The sequence below is a fragment of the Macaca nemestrina genome, chromosome X (assembly GCF_043159975.1).
Source record: "Macaca nemestrina isolate mMacNem1 chromosome X, mMacNem.hap1, whole genome shotgun sequence".
Lineage (NCBI taxonomy): Eukaryota > Metazoa > Chordata > Mammalia > Primates > Cercopithecidae > Macaca > Macaca nemestrina.
Window position 1 is genome coordinate 107659627 of NC_092145.1, and position 17171 is coordinate 107676797.

The window sequence follows — 17171 nt, forward strand, 5'->3', positions numbered from 1 at the left end:
ATCTCATGTGCAGAGACACACACATAGGCTCAAAATAAAGGGATGGAGGAAATCTATCAAGCAAAGGGAAAGCAAAGCAAAGCAAAACAAAACAAACAAACAAAAAAACAGGGGTTACAATCCTAGTCTGTGATAAAACAGACTTTAAACCAACACAGATCAGAAGAGATAAAGAAGGCCATTACATAATGGTAAAGGGATCAATTCAACAAGAAGAGCTAACTATCCTAAATATATATGCGCCCAATACAGGAGCACCCAGATTCATAAAGCAAGTCCTTAGAGACCTACAAAGACATTTAGACTCCTACACAATAATAATGGGAGACTTTAACACCCCACTGTCAATATTAGACAGATCAACAAGACAGAAGGTTAACAAGGATATCCAGGAGTTGAACTCAGCTCTGCACCAAGTGGACCTAATAGACATCTATAGAACTCTCCACCCCAAATGAACAGAATATACATTCTTCTCAGCACCACATCGCACTTATTCCAAAACTGACCTCATAGTTGGAAGTAAAGTACTCCTCAGCACATGAAAGAACAGAAATCACAACAAACTGTCTCTCAGACCACAGTGCAATCAAATTAGAACTCAGGATTAAGAAACTCACTCAAAACTGCTCAGCTTTATGGAAACTGAACAACCTACTCCTGAATGGCTATGGGGTAAATAACGAAATGAAGGCAGAAATAAAGATGTTCTTTGAAACCAATGAGAACAAAGACACGACATACCAGAATCTCTGAGACACATTTAAGGCAGTGTGTAGAGGGAAATTTATAGCACTAAATGCCCACAAGGGAAAGCAGGAAAGATCTAAAATTGACACCCTAACATCACAATTAAAAGAAGTAGAGAAACAAAAACAAACAAATTCAAAAGGTAGTCAAAGGCAAGAAATAACTAAGATCAAAGCAGAACTGAAGGAGAGAGAGACACAAAAAACCCTTCAAAAAATCAGTGAATCCAGGAGCTGGTTTTTTTTTTTTTTTTTAAAGATCAACAAAATTGATAGACCACTAACAAGACTAATAAAGAAGAAAAGAGAGAAGAATCAAATAGATGCAGTAAAAAATGACAAAGGGGATATAACCACTGATCCCACAGAAATACAAAATACCACCAGAGAATACTGTAAACACCTCTATGCAAATAAACTAGAAAATCTAGAAGAAATGGATAAATTCCTGGACACATACACCCTCCCAAGACTAAACCAGGAAGAAGTTGAATCCCTGAATAGACCAATAACAGGCTCTGAAATTGAGGCAATAATTAATAGCCTACCAACCAAAAAGAGTTCAGGACCAGACGGATTCACAGCTGAATTCTACTAGAGGTACAAAGAGGAGCTGGCACCATTCCTTCTGAAACTATTCCAATCAATAGAAAATGAGGGACTCCTCCTGAACTCATTTTATGAGGCCAGCATCATCCTGATACCGAAGCCTGGCAGAGACACAACAAAAAAGAGAATTTTAGACAAATATTTGTGATGAACATCGATGCAAAAATCGTCAATAAAATACTGGCAAACCAATTCCAGCCACACATTAAAAAGCTTATCCACCAAGATCAAGTTGACTTCATCCCTGGGATGCAAGGCTGGTTCAACATAGGCAAATCAATAAACGTAATCTGTCACATAAACAGAACCAAAGACAAAAGCCACAGGATTATATCAATAGATGTAGAAAAAGCCTTCAACAAAATTCAACAGCCCTTCATGCTAAAAACTCTCAATAAATTCGGTATTGATGGAACGTATTTCAAAATAATAAGAGTGATTTATAACAAATCTACAGCCAATATCATACTGAATGGGCAAAACCTGGAAGCATTCCCTTTGAAAACTGGCACAAGACAGGGATGCCCTCTCTCACCACTCCTATTCAACATAGTGTTGAAAGTTCTGGCCAGGACAATCAGGCAAGAGAAAGAAATAGAGGGTATTCAATTAGGAAAAGAGGAAATCAAATTGTTCCTGTTTGTGGACGACATGATTGTATATTAAGAAATCTCCATCGTCTCAGCCCAGTATCTCCTTAAGCTAATAAGCAACTTCAGCAAAGTCTCAGGATACAAAATCAATGTGCAAAAATCACAAGCATTCTTATACACCAATAACAGACAGAGAGCCAAATCATGAGTGAACTCCCATTCACAATTGCTACAAAGAGAATAAAATACCTAGGAATCCAACTTACAAGGGATGTGAAGGACCTCTTCAAGGAGAACTACAAACCACTGCTCAATGAAATAAAAGAGGACACAAACAAATGGAAGAACATTCTATGCTCATGGATAGGAAGAATCAATATTGTGAAAATGGCCATACTGCCCATGGTTATTTATAGATTCAATGCCATCCCCATCAAGCTCCCAATGACTTTTTTCACAGAATTGGAAGAAACTACTTTAAAGTTCATATGGAACCACAAAAGAGCCCGCATTGCCAAGACAATTCTAATCAAAATGAACAAAGCTGGAGAAATCATGCTACCTGGCTTCAAACTATACTACAAGGCTACAGTAACCAAAAAAGCATGGTACCAGTACCAAAACAGAAGTATAGACCAATGGAACAGAACAGAGGCCTCAGAAATAACACCACACATCCACAACTATCTGATCTTTGACAAATCTGATAAAAACAAGCAATGGGGAAAGGATTCCCTATTTAATAAATGGTGCTGGGAAAACTGGCTGGCCATATGTAGAAAGCTGAAACTGGATCCCTTCCTCACACCTTATACAAAAATTAATTCAAGATGGTTTAAAGACTTAAATGTTAGACCTAAAACCATAACAACCCTAGAAGAAAACCTAGGAAATACAATTCAGGACCTGGGCATGTGCAAGAACTTCATGTCTAAAACACCAAAAGCAATGGCAACAAAAGCCAAAATAGACAAATGGGATCTAATTAAACCAAAGAGCTTCTGCACAGCAAAAGAAACTATCATCAGAGTGAACAGGCAACCTACAGAATGGGAGAAAATTTTTGCAATCTACCCATCTGACAAAGACTAATATCCAGAATCTACAAAGAACTTAAACAAACTTACAAGAAAAAAATCAACCCCATCAAAAAGTGGACAAAGGATATGAGCAAACACTTCTCAAAAGAAGACATTTATGCAGCCAACAGACACATGAAAAAATGCTTATCAACACTGGCCATCAGAGAAATGCAAATCAAAACCACAAGATACCATCTCACACCAGTTAGAATGGCGATCATTAAAAAGTCAGGAAACAATAGGTGCTGGAGAGGATGTGGAGAAATAGGAACACTTTTACACTGTTGGTAGGAGTGTAAACTGGTTCAACCATTGTGGAAGACAGTGTGGCGATTCCTCAAGGATCTAGAACTAGAAATACCATTTGACCCAGCGATCCCATTACCGGGTATATACCCAAAGAATTACAAATCATGCTACTATAAAGACATATGCACATGTATGATTATTGCAGCACTATTCACAATAGCAAGGACTTGGAACCAACACACATGTCCATCAATGATAGACTGGGTTAAGAAAATGTGGCACATATACACCATGGAATACTATGCAGCCATAAAAAGGATGAGGTCATGTCCTTTTTGGGGACATAGATGAAACTGGAAACCATCATTCTGAGCAAACTATCACAAGAACAGAAAACCAAACACCACATGTTCTTACTCAGAGGTGGGAATTGAACAATGAGAACACTTAGACACAGAGCAGGGAACATCACACCTGTAGTGGGGTGGGGGACAGGGGGAGGGATAGCATTAGGAGAAATACCTAATGTAAATGACGAGTTAATGGGTGCAGCAAACCAACATGGCACGTGTATACCTATGTAACAAACCTGCACGTTGTGCACATGTACCCTAGAACTTAAAGTATAATAAAAAATAAAAGTAAAAATAAAAATAAAATTTTCCCTACTATTTCTTCTCTCATCCCTGCATTACTTAAAAGTGTTGTTTAATTCCACTATTTCATGGATTCCAGATATCTTTCCACAACTCATTTCTATTTCAATTCTTTTGTGGTCACAAGACATGTTTTATAAGATTTCATTCCTTTTGAATCTGTTGAGATTTGTTTTTTGGCCCATAATATGGTTTATCTTGGTGAACATTCCATGAGCACTTGAGAAGAATGTGCATTCTGCTATTGCTCTATGAATATCAATTAGGCCATGTCGTTTGATAGTGTTGTTTAAGCCTTCTGCATTTATATATCCTGGTGTTTTTTTGTACACTTTTTCTACCAATTGCTGGCAGGAATGTTGAAGTCTTCTACTATAAGTGCATATGTGTCTATTTCTTCTTTCTGATGTATCTGTTTTTCCCTCATGTATTTTGAAGGTGCATATATACTCATGGTGTTTCTGTCTCCTGAATCAATGCACCTCTCTGTGATTATTATGTAATGTTCCACTTTGTCCCTTGTAATAATCTCCACTATAAAGTGTGCCTTGTGAGGTATTAATACCTCCAGTTTTGATTTCATTCATATTTGTGGGGTTATATCTTCTTCTATCCTTTACTTATTTATTTTTAAAGTGGGTTTTTTTCAAGATACAAATTACTGATAAATGTATTGTGAAAATCAAGATCTTCTTGCAGCTGTGCCACAACAATAAAAATACCAAAAAATTAGATGCAGAAGTTAATGTAAAACTTAAGTGTTATGCAGAAATCCACAGAATAATTTGTAAGGTTCTTCAAAAGAACTTAAATCAAACTCTTTTACAGCCTTTATAGAAAGATAGCTTGAAACTAAAGTGATATATTTGTCTAACAATATTATTTTATCCCCCACTTTCTGCAGTAGGGTTTTGGATAAAATTTCATTTTACAGAAGTGTTCTGGTGCTAAAAGTTCCTTGAAAAATGACTATATCAGATGATCTCTCAGAGCTCTCTTAGCTTTTACATTTTGGGGTTCAAATATCCTTCTGTAGATTGAGTGGGAAACGTAAAAAGGAGAACAATATCATGGGGGAGGAAATGTTGGTCTTTTGCATTTTTCTTTTCCTTTTCTTCCTAAACTAACCAGTCTCTTTTGGTCCTCAGCTGGGCTGCTAATCCAGGGAAGAGGTGCCCTTCAGGAGATTACATGGATTCAATAGAGCCCAAGACAGGATTGAATCGCTCAGAAAAACCAGCCAGAATAACTTTTGAAAGGCGGTAAATGGAGATGATTGCGACCCTCTAATTTATGTCACTCGACATTCAAGTTGCTCAAAGTGCCTTCTCATCAAGAGCTGTTTGGGTAGAAACAGACACATTTGTTCAGCCCTGTTTTTCTTTTGTGTTTTCTTCTCCTTCTCTCCTTCTCCCCTCCCTCCCTCCCTCCCTCCGTCCTCTCCCTCCCTCCCTCCTTCCCTCCCTCCCTCCCTCCCTCCCTCCCTCCCTCCCTCCCTCCCTCCCTCCCTTCCTTCCTTCCTTCCTTCCTTCCTTCCTTCCTTCCTTCCTTCCTTCCTTCCTTCCTTCCTTCCTTCCTTCCTTCCTTCCTTCCCTTTTTAATAAAAAGAAATGAACTGATTTTTTTTTTCTCAGTAGAAAGATCAGAATATTTCACAATCTTTGTGAGTTTTTTTTTTTTTTGAAACTTTTATTTTGGGTTGAGGGGTACATGTGCAGGTTTGTTACCTAGGTAAACTTGTGTCATAGGGGTTTGTTGTACAGATTATTTCATCACTCAGGTATTAAACCCAGTACCCATTAGGTATTTTTCTGATCTTCTCCCTCCTCCCACCCTCCACCCTCCAATAGGCCCCAGTGTGTGTTGTTCCCCTCTATGTGTCCGTGCGTTCTCATCATTTAGTTCCCACTTATAAGTGAGATCTTTTGGTATTTATTTTTCATTTCTTGCATTAGTTTGCTAAGAATAATGGCCTCCAGCTCTATTCATGTTCCTGCAAAGGATATGATCTCGCTTTTAAAAATGGGCACATAGTATTCCATGGTGTATATGTACCACATTTTCTTTATCCAGTCTACTATTGATGGGCATTTATGTTAATTCCATGTCTTTGTTATTGTGAATAGTGCTGCAGTGATCACACATGTGCATGTATCTTTATAATAGAAAGATTTGTGTTCCTTTGGGTATATTCCCAGCAATGGGATTGCTGCGTTAAAATGGTATTTGTATTCTCAGGTCTTTGAGAAATCTCCACGCTCCTTTCCACAATGGTTGACCTAATTTATACTCCAACCCACAGGGTGCCAGTGTTGCTTTTTCTACACAAACTCACCAGCATCTGTTATTTTTGTTCTTACCTTTTTATCCAGTATTATAAAATCAGACATTTTTTTTTTTTTGAGACAGGATCTCACTCTGTCTGTGGATGTGAATTCCACTTGTCTCTGAGACTTCCAGGGATTCCAACTCTCTCAGTTGCCTGTGTTTGGCCTTTATGAATTTGTTACATTTTCAGTTGTTTCCTTCTTACTCACTTTTATGACTGTCACTTCCTCCACATGTGCTCTGCCAGAGGTGACGCAGTTTGTGTGTCTCATCTCTCCTTACAGGGACTAGTCGCCCTTTTGTATCAGTTCCCATGGCTGCCTCGTTACCTTGATGATCTTTTTTGGATCATGATCTAATAAATCCCCTATAATCTTTTTTTATTATTATAAGTTCTAGGGTACATGTGCACAACGTGCAGGTTTGTTACATAGGTATACATGTGCCATGTTGGTTTGCCGCACCCATTAACTTGTCATTTACATTAGGTATTTCTCCTAATGCTATCCCTCCCCCTGTCCCCCACCCCACTACAGGTGTGATGTTCCCCGCTCTGTGTCTAAGTGTTCTCATTGTTCAATTCCCACCTCTGAGTGAGAACATGCGGTGTTTGGTTTTCTGTCCTTGCAATAGTTTGCTCAGAATGATGTTTTCCAGCTGCATCCATCTCCCTGCAAAGAACATGAACTCATTCTTTTTTATGGCTGCATAGTATTCCATGGTGTACATGTGCCATATTTTCTTAATCCAGTCTACCATTGATGGGCATTTGGGTTGGTTCCAAGTCTTTGCTATTGCGAATAGTGCCTCAATAATCATACGTGTGCATGTGTCTTTATAGTAACATGTAAATCCCCTATAATCTTATAGATTATTAGGATATTGCTCATTTTCATGACTGGAGTGACTTTCTCTTGAGGCTTTCAAAATCTTATCTGAAGGCAGAACTCTCATTTGTTAATATTTTGACTACTGGTACAAAAATACAGTATTCAAATATTTAAATTAAAAGATAATCCAGGGGTTAGTAGTCTATGGCTTGAAAGCTAAATCCAGAGATAAGCATTTTTTTTTTTTACATTTTAAAGTATTATTTCTAAAAAAATACAACAATATAACACAGAAACTACATGGCCTATGAAGACTGAAATACTTATTGTCGGGCCTGTTAAAGAAAAATTTGCTGATCTCATATTAATTTAATACATTTTATTCTGCTTTGCATTATTGTATACGTTTTTACATCCATTATTTATTTATTCACAGATTGAAAATTATGGATTACTTTCTGATCTTATTTTATCCCCTCCATAAATCATCCAGATTTATGATACCATGGTTTCAGTCGGGGGGAACTTGGCCCAAGACTCATGTGAATACAGAAACATATATGTGAGGTAGGAGATCAGCAGGACTTGTTTTCTGGTCATAACCCTACTGACTAAAACAGGATCTGATCCAAACAGGATCAGATAGTGAAACTGGCAGAAACCAGCAGGTGGCCGTGAGGGTGATTTCTGGCTGCCCTCATTGCTTATTAGCATGGGACATTCCCACCAGCATAATGACAGTTTATAAATGACATGGCAATGAACCAGAAGTTTACCATAATAAAGTAAATAGCATATTGCTATTTATTTTATCAAAGATTTGTGATTGTATATTATCTCTAAAAGAATTTAATATTAATTTTCTTGATTGTATATTTCTCAAGTTGATTTGTTAATAATGTCAAAATCTCAGAATCTTTAATTCTATGTCTTGGTCAATGTGTCATTTAAGCATAATGGTGACATAAAAGCTGAAGTGTAATAATTGTTAGTCTGATTATAAATGCAGTAGGATTATTGCCCTGTAAGATCTTTTATCTGAGATTGTGACCTCAATCTCACATAATTTTCTTAATTATTTCTTTTCTGATTAAAAAATAGTGGATGTTTTTTATAGAAAATTGTAAAATATGGAATAGCAGAATAAAAACAGTCACAATTTCACAGTGTGAAATAAACAATTTGCTGCACTTCTATCCAGTCCCTTTTATAACTCACTCATATCTTAAATTGTATACATATATCAAATCATCACATTGTACCCCATAAATATATATAATTATTAGTTAAGTAAACATTTTTAAAGAAGAAAAAATAATAAAAGTCATCAACAATTTTGAAACAATATGTCAACAGAAAAGTTATTCTTTATATAACATGACAGAGTTAATATTCTTTGTACACACAAACAAAAATCCTTGAGATGAAAAAAATTAAAACAGTATGGATATCACATGATAAATAAATATAAGAATAAAATGGAAAATTAGCACCAAAATAGTTCAAATTATAAAGATATAGAAACACTTATGCAACTTCTAGTAATTTCAGAATGAAAAATAAAGCAAAATTTAAATTGAAACTTTCTCCATCAAATTAGAAAACATTTATTTTTGAATAAACAAGGAATACCCCATGTATATTCTTCATAATGCTGCAGTTAAAGGGCACTTTTATAAATCCCCCATTGCTGAGATTTTTTTGTTTATGATTTTCTCTTTTGTAATTTTTCAACAAGCAAAATTAAAAACATGATACAAATGAATGTTTTTCACTATGTTTATGAATAAAGACATATTTGTGTTATAATGCATACATTTGTATAAACATGGGTCTATTCAAGAAGAATATAACATTCTTCCAGATATTGTCTAGCTAACATATGCTCTCTTTTTATTGAACTCTCAATCTATTTCCCAACTTCTCATCTGAAAGGCTATTCTTTGTTTCTATACATAATATTAGGAGTTTTTACAGTCATCATTAATTATGGCACATTATTACTCTACCTATGATTAATATACATTTGTACCTTCACTGACTAGCAATATATCAATATATTAAGCATATGAATAGATTTTTATTCAAAGTTACATCTAAAAATATTACCTATTATTGAAGGAGAATGTTCACATGATAACCGTAACTCCAAATATTATGGTTTGTTTATATACTGATGATGTGTTATTGGTTAGATATGACAGTTACATAAGAATTACCAGGATCACAAAGTAGTATAGGGATGCCAGAAATCTCGTTGGCATAGAATTTGGCTGATGGGTCTTCCTAAACATCCTAAGCTGAAACTGAAGCTGAATAGAAGACTTAGGCTAAGCATTTGTGAAAAAGCAAACTTTGAATGGCTGCATGCAATAAAAAATATGCTTGGGATGATTAAAGGGACACCTGATTTTAGTGAGAAAGAAAACCCTGCATTCTCATGTAGTTTTGAAGTAGAAGACACACAGGACTTAATTCCAGGTCCTGACAGGACTTAATTCACGGTCCTCACAGGATAGGGTGAAGAAACCCGCATGAACCCGCAGACAGAGATGACCTCAATCTCTAGCTACCCTCATTGCTCACTAGCACATGACACTTCCACCAGCGCCATGACAGTTTACAACTGCCATGGCAACGATCCAGAAGTTTACTCTCCCCTGCTCCCCTGCATTACTAGACAGTTCTAAACAACTCGCCCTTCAATTTGCATTAACCTACCCCTTCATTTACATGGAACTGAAAATGGGCATAAATGAGTAAAAATACAGTTGTCAAGAGCCCATAGGTTGCTGCTTGCTGGCTCCCTGCCTGTGGGTTAGCCCTGTTCAGAAAGGAGCAGTACTATTCAGTAAAAGTATTGGAATAAGCTCCAACTTTGGGGTTCGCCTATCCTACATGAGTTTCAAGGCAAGAATTTTCCTGATAGTGCACGATTGTATATTTCTCAAGTTGATTTGTTAATAATGTCAAAATCTCAGAATCTTTAATTCTATGTCTTGGTCAATGTGTCATTTAAGCATAATGGTGACATAAAAACTGAAGTGTAATAATTGTTAGTCTGATTATAAATGCAGTAGGATTATTGCCCTGTAAGATCTTCTGTTGTTACATTCACTGGAATCATGGCAGAAAACCCAGAATCACAGAAAAAAGTGATTAATTAAAGCATGTATAAAAATTGGCCAAGGTGGGAGGATCTCTTGAGCCCAAGAATTTGAGACCAGGATGGACAACATAGTGGGACCACTCTCTAAAAATAGATGAATCGATTGTTCAGGTGTTGTATCCACACCTGTAGTACCACTCACTTGGGAGGCTGCAGGATGAAGATTGTTTGAACCCAGGAGTTATGCCACTGCCCTCCAGCCTTGGCAACAGAGCAACATCCTTAGAAAAAAGCATGTGTAAATACAGACATAAAATTCCTTATTTCTGTCACAAAAGAAATACATCCTCCACTAAGGGTGACATGGGACTGTGTGTTTCCAGTGTTTCTCAAAGCAGGAGATTGTTTGGGCAAAGAAACAAAAGCTCTCTTAAGTCCCTTTCTTTTTACTAAACAATGCCCTGTGGATGCAGATACGGGTGTTATGGGATCTTTGGGGTGTCGATTTTCCGGCTGGAAACCTCTGTGGCTGGTGGTGCCTTTGTTTAAGTTCTTGTCCTGCATCCAGGAAGAATAAGATATGCAGACAAGTGGAGGGCAAACAAGACGAAGAGGACTTTTCAGTCAGGCACTGAGTGTTTTTTTGGATCATGTCTGGTGGCTCCATGGATTATAACAGAGAACATGGCAGCCCAGAGGGAATGGACCCCGATGGTGTAATTGACAGCAACTGGAATAAGATTGTTGATAACTTTGATGATATAACTTTAAAGGAGTCTCTTCTTTGGGGCATCTATGCTTACTATTTTGAGAAGGCTTCCACTATTCAGCAGAGAGCTACTATTACCTGTATGAAAAGGTATGATGTGATTGCTCAAGCTCAGTTAGGTACTGGCAAGACAGCCACATTTGCTATTTCCATCCTGCAACAGTTGGAGACCCAAGCACTAATATTGGCCCTCACCAGAGAATTGGCTCCACAGATCCAAAAGGTAATTCTGGCACTTGGAGACTATATGGGAGCAACTTGTCATGTCTGCATTGGTGGAACAAATGCGAACTGAAATGCAAAAACTGCAGGCTGAAGCACCACATATTGTTGTTGGTACACCTGGGAGAGTATTTGATATGTGAAACAGAAGATATCTTTTTTCAAAATGGATCAAAATGTTTGTTTTGGATGAAGTAGATGAAATGTTGAGCCGTGGGTTTAAGGATGAAATCTATGAGATTTTCCAAAAACTAAATAAAAGTATTCAGGTTGTGTTGCTTTCTGCCACAATGCCAACTGATGTGTTGGAAGTGACCAAAAAATTCATGAGAGATCCAATTCGAATTCTGGTGAAAAAGGAATAATTGACCCTTGAAGGAATCAAACAGTTTTATATTAATGTTGAGAGAGAGAGGAATGGAAGTTGGAAACACTTTGTGACTTGTACGAGACACTGACCATTACGCAGGCTGTTATTTTTCTCAAAGCACAAAGTGGACTGGCTGACTGAGAAAAATGCATGCCAGAGACTTCACAGTTTCTGTTCTGCATGGAGACATGGACCAGAAGGAGAGATATGTTGTCATGAGGGAATTCTGATCAGGGTCAACCCATGTTCTGATCACTACTGACTTGTTGGCTCGTGGGATTGATGTGCAACAAGTGTCTTTGGTTATAAATTATGACCTACCTACCAATTGTGAAAACCATATTCACAGAATTGGCAGAGGGGGTCTATATGGGAGGAAAGGTGTGGCTATGAACTTTGTTACTGAAGAAGACAAGAGGATTCTTTGTGGCATTGAGACTTTCTACAATACTACAGTAGAGGAGATTCCCATGAATGTGGCTGACCTTATTTAATTCCTGGGATGAGAGTTTTGGATGCAGTACTCGCTATTGCTGAATAGGTGATCACAACATGCATTGTGGTTCTTTCTTTGGGAATACTTGAATCTTATCTCAATGCTCATAATGGATCAGAAATATAGATTTTGATAGCAAAGCTACATTAGTCATGAGCTCTTGTGAGGAAAGTCATTGGCTTTATCCCCTTTAGAGTTAGACTGTTGGGGTGGGTATAAAAGATGGGGTTTGTAAAATCTTTCTTTCTTAGAAATTTATTTCCTAATCTGTAGAAATGCTTGTATTAGATGTTCTCTATCATTTAATAATATACTCGTGAACTAAAAGATATAGGTGCTGTATAAAATCAGCCAATTATGTTTAACTAGCATATCTGCCTTTATTGTGTTAGTCAGCCTGAGTAGAAAGACCTTAAAATTTTTTTTTTAGAAAGCATTTGAATACATTTTGTTTGGTATTGTATTTATTCAATAAAATATTTAATTAGTGCTAAGTGTGAACTGGACCCTGTTGCTAAGCTCCAGCAAGCAATCATCCTAGGTAGGGTTTAATCCCCCACAAAATTGCCATATTGCACATATCTTAATGAAGTTTGAATGTTAAATAAATTGTATATTCACTTTTAAAAAAAACTAACAAGAGGAGCTTTATTGAGTGTTAGAACAGCTCAGAGGAGATCCGCAGTGGGTAGTTCCTCTGTAGGCAGGTTGTTTGGTCAAGTGTTCAGCTCTCAGCAGAGAGGAGGCCCTGAAGAGTGTGGCTTCTCTCTGCAGGCAGGTCTTTCCAACCTCTGCAGCTCTTAGCAGAGAGGAGGCCCTGGAGAGGGTAGCTCCTCTCTGCAGCTGGTCGTCCCATTGTCTCTCCATCCTCTGCCCTGCTCTGGCTGAGTCCCAGGCATTTACAGACCTCAGAGGGGAGAAAGTGCATGTACATTGGTCCATGGGCAGCCATGGATGGGTCCAGAAAAGGCACCACAAGTCCACACTCTGGTCTCTGGGATTGGCAGCCTGGCCAGTCCCTGGCCTGAAGGTGGGGCCTTACCAGGGACTGCCCCCTTCTGCTCTGGATCCTGTCTGCCTCCGGCTGCAGTCCATGGTGCCCAGGCTGCTCACACCAAGGGGCACCTGCAGGCCACTGCCCAGCTGCCCTCAGAACCCCCTTGGTTTCCCCTCTCATGTTCCTCAGCAATCAAATTCTGGAGGTGTTTGAGGTGGCAAGGGGCTGGCATGCCAGTGCTGGCCTGGCCATGTGCACACTTGGCTGAGCTGTGACAGTGCAGGGGCTCAGCTCCCAACCTGCTCTGAAATCAGAGTGGGTGCTGGGAGCAGGTAGAGATCAGGCAGTGGGAGCAGACACTTCTGAGCCTGCAGTGACAGTGGGGGCCTTCCTGGGCTTCAGAGAGTGCAGGCTGCAGACACGCCTGGGTCCTGCGCTTGGGAGGGCAGTTGCAGCTGCTCCTAGGGAGCTCCCAACCCACCAAATCTGAAGGAGTGGGCCTCCCACTTGTCCCCAGCTCCTGGGTTGCAGCCATGGATCGTTTGGCTGCAACTGCAGCCGGGAGGGCAGGGATCCTGCCTGCTCACAGTCCCCGCAAGAGGACAGGGAGACTTGGATCTGCAGCCACAACTTGGGTGGCTGCAGTCCCGCCCAGGAGGGCAGGGCTCCTGTCTGCTCCATAGAGCGAGAGGTCTGGGTCTACAGCTGCAAGTGCACCCAGAAGCTCCCTCCCCAACTCATAAAAGGTGGGGATCCCACTTGTCCCTGGCTCCTGCTGGCTCCACAGAGCATGCAGCCCTGGCTAGGCCTCCCTGCTGCAGCCAGTGTGATGGCAGTGGCTGCTGATATCATGGTGACAGCGAGAAAAGTCTGGCTGTCCCTGAAAGTCCCTGGCTCAATGGGCAAGTCTCTTCCTACGCAAGCTCCTGCTGCCCATGGGTCTTGCTGTCTGCCTTCTGTCCCTGCAGAGCTGTGGGAGGAAATGTCATGACTTCTTTCTTGCTGATTATGACACATCAGGTAGGTCCACAGATCAGTCCTCCCAGAAGTTGAAGTATGAGTGAGTGTGAGGGAAAGTGGGCAGACTTCCCATGGGTTGGGCCACTTGGTCCATGGCCTGATAGAGATCCTCATCCTTCTACTAGAAGTCCGCGACACCGCAATGGACTTGCTCCCTTGAGGGGCCTGGAAAAGGGAGGAACAAGGGCCATAGAGGGAGGGTCAAGTGAATATGGAGTGAATTTTGAAGGATGATATTATTTGAGGTATTTGAGTCTCAGAGGCATTAAAAAAACACACAGGGAGGATGCATTCCAAAGTTCTTAGTGGGGACCTAGGATGGAGGAAAGGGTGGGGGCAGGGGGTGGGCGAGGAGGGACACCACAGCCCTTAAGGCAAGTGCACATCTCACTGCGCATGCTCTTTGGGCACCCACCTCAGTGCACATGTTCACTGGGTGTCTTCTACACTACCTCTTCATCCACGTGGTGAATGCCTCCAAGCTGTGAGGTCAAGTTCCTAAGGTCTGGATTCTTTCTCTCCTACTGAGACACAGCAGGTAGGTCCACAGGCCAATCCAACTGGGAGTTGAAGTGTGAGTGAGGGTGAGGAGGAGCCAGTGGGCTTCTGGAGGGTCGGGACTACTTTCTGGAGGTAGCTGGGACTACAGGTGCACGCTGCCACGCCCAGCTGATTTCTTTTTGTATTTTAGTAGAGACGGGGTTTCACCGTGTTGCCCAGGCTGTTCTTGAACCCCTGAGCTCAAGCAATCCACCTGCCTCGGCCTCCCAAAGTGCTGGGATTACAGGCCTGAGCCACTGCGCCCAGCCTACGTTCTGGTTTTGCCTGGATGGATGACCTTGTGTTCCCCAGATTTTGCCCATGACTTCCTCCGTATGCTTATTCATAACAGATTGCACACATCCATCCCAACATAGATTAAACCACCTTCCAAAGCCCTTGAGGGTAACTCCGTCTTAGAGTAACCTCTCTGTGGGAAGAATAACTTGATGAATAATAAGTATATGAATAGTGTTGGAGAAATGTCTTTAGACTTACTTATGATCAGAAATATCTATGTATTCTGTTTATTTGCATTGTTGACATGTATTGATAACAATTTTTTTTTTTCCCGAGACAGAATCTTGCTCTGTCGCCCAGGCTGGAGTGCAGTGGTGTGATCTCGGCTCACTTGCAACCTCTGCCTCCGGGGTTCAAGCGATTCTCCTGCCTCAGCCTCCCAAGTAGCTGGGATTACAGGCATGCGCCACCATGCCTGGCTAATTTTTGTATTCTTAGTAGAGACAGGGTTTCAGCGTGTTGGCTAGGCTGGTCTCGAACTCTTGACCTCGTGATCTGCTCGCCTTGGCTTCCCAAAGTGCTGAGCGTGAGCCACTGCGCCCAGCCAAAACTTTTTATTTGTACACACACAACCACGGTCCCAGGAGCCCAGTGATGAGGAGCCTCAACAAGAGGAACCACCAACTGAAAGTCGGGATCCCACACCTGGTCAGAAGAGAGAAGATCAGGGTGCAGCTGATATTCGAGGTGCTGGGAAGGGAAAGAAAGAATGTCTATGCGGGGAGGAAGCCTATGTGTGCATCATGCATTATGCCGTGACCAGTAACAGGAGGAAAGAAAACATTAGGAAAGGATCGCAAACATTTGCTGAAAGTTGGCTGGAAAATTGAAGAGTATAGTTTACAGCTTCATGCAGTCCCTGGATATAATGAATCTTCTCTTACCTTTGAAATATATTTTGTACGCTTGAAAATACAGTCCTTGCTAAATCAGATGAAGCAGTTTAACTTTATGCATAAATATGCAGTATTTCACTAGTTTAATTTGTTCTTCTTAGAATGTTGCTGTATGATCTTCTAAGGCATTGTGTCAATGGTGCTGTAAGCACCCTTTAACAGCATGTGGAGTGCCAAGTCATCCTACCTTATAACACCCTGAATAAAGCCCATTTGCATAAGGATGTTAGCCTCATTTTATTAATAAGAAAACCGAGGCTCTGAAATGGAGGTTTACCAAGAACCCTTGTACTCATGGAGACAGAATTCATATTTTGTCCCAAGGTTTGTGTTATCCATGTTGTAATAAGAAAAGGTCAGTGGTTTTGCTTAAGATACTTATTATTTGAATGTGTGTGTACTCTAAGGTAGTTTAGTATTGGCTCAGGACAAAACACAGTTCAACGAAGCAGAATAGAAACTCCAGAAAAGAGCTCAATAAATGACAGCCACTCTTTGAGTGGTATCCTTTGATCGGTAATTTTTCAGGATGTTTGGTAAAAGGTGGATAACTCAGGACACTGGCATACAGGTAGCTATATTAGCATGATTTCGAAGGGGCTTTTAAAAGTTGTCGAAGCACTTTCATCATTAGAAAACTAAAAGTACCATAAGTTTATCCTGAATCAGAAGTTGTTTACTCACTAGATAGTACTTTTGCGTTCAACACTGGCAGAATTTGGGCCATGGAGTATTTTAGCAATTCGCTGTTAAGAGGTTTCCGGAATATGACTGTCAACAGTGACCACTAATTTCTTTGCACTCAACTTCCTGTACCCTCACTGGAAGACAGTGATTTTCCTGTTATTTTTGGTACATTATTCTAAATGTGATTCATTTACGTAAAGTTACATACAGGGCCCTTAGACCCAAGCATAATGTTAATTTATCTAAATAATTTTCAAGTCACCTCAACAAGGGATGGGTGTCACAACTGTAAGATTTCTCCTAGGCAGGCCAATACATTGATCTAATCCTTCAGAAAATTACATTTCATTTATGATTAAAATTCTATCCATGTGGCAGACTCCAGATTTCTTAGATAGTCGATATTCACTATTCATAATACACAATGGTAAAGTATGGGAAATGTAGGTGTGGTGTGATTTATCCTCAGATTGTCATTTAAGATAAGAATTCATAATACAGGAAAACAAAAGTGTGCCATCTTTACATCACATTTATTACCACACTGGTCTACAGGCTTTTATTTCATAACACTGAGGAAAAGAGCACTATCTTTTCCTTATTTGTCCTTCTTGTTTGCCTGTTTCAATCAAGAACCCCTGTATTTTTTAGTGCCTGACCTGGAAGCTG

The 17171-nt window shown here is 39.9% G+C and overlaps 1 pseudogene; it reads left to right on the forward strand.

The window, feature by feature from the left end:
• Nucleotides 1–10855: 10855 nt before the first annotated feature.
• On the forward strand, nt 10856–12103 carry LOC105472449 (eukaryotic initiation factor 4A-II pseudogene; annotated as a pseudogene).
• Nucleotides 12104–17171: the final 5068 nt, after the last annotated feature.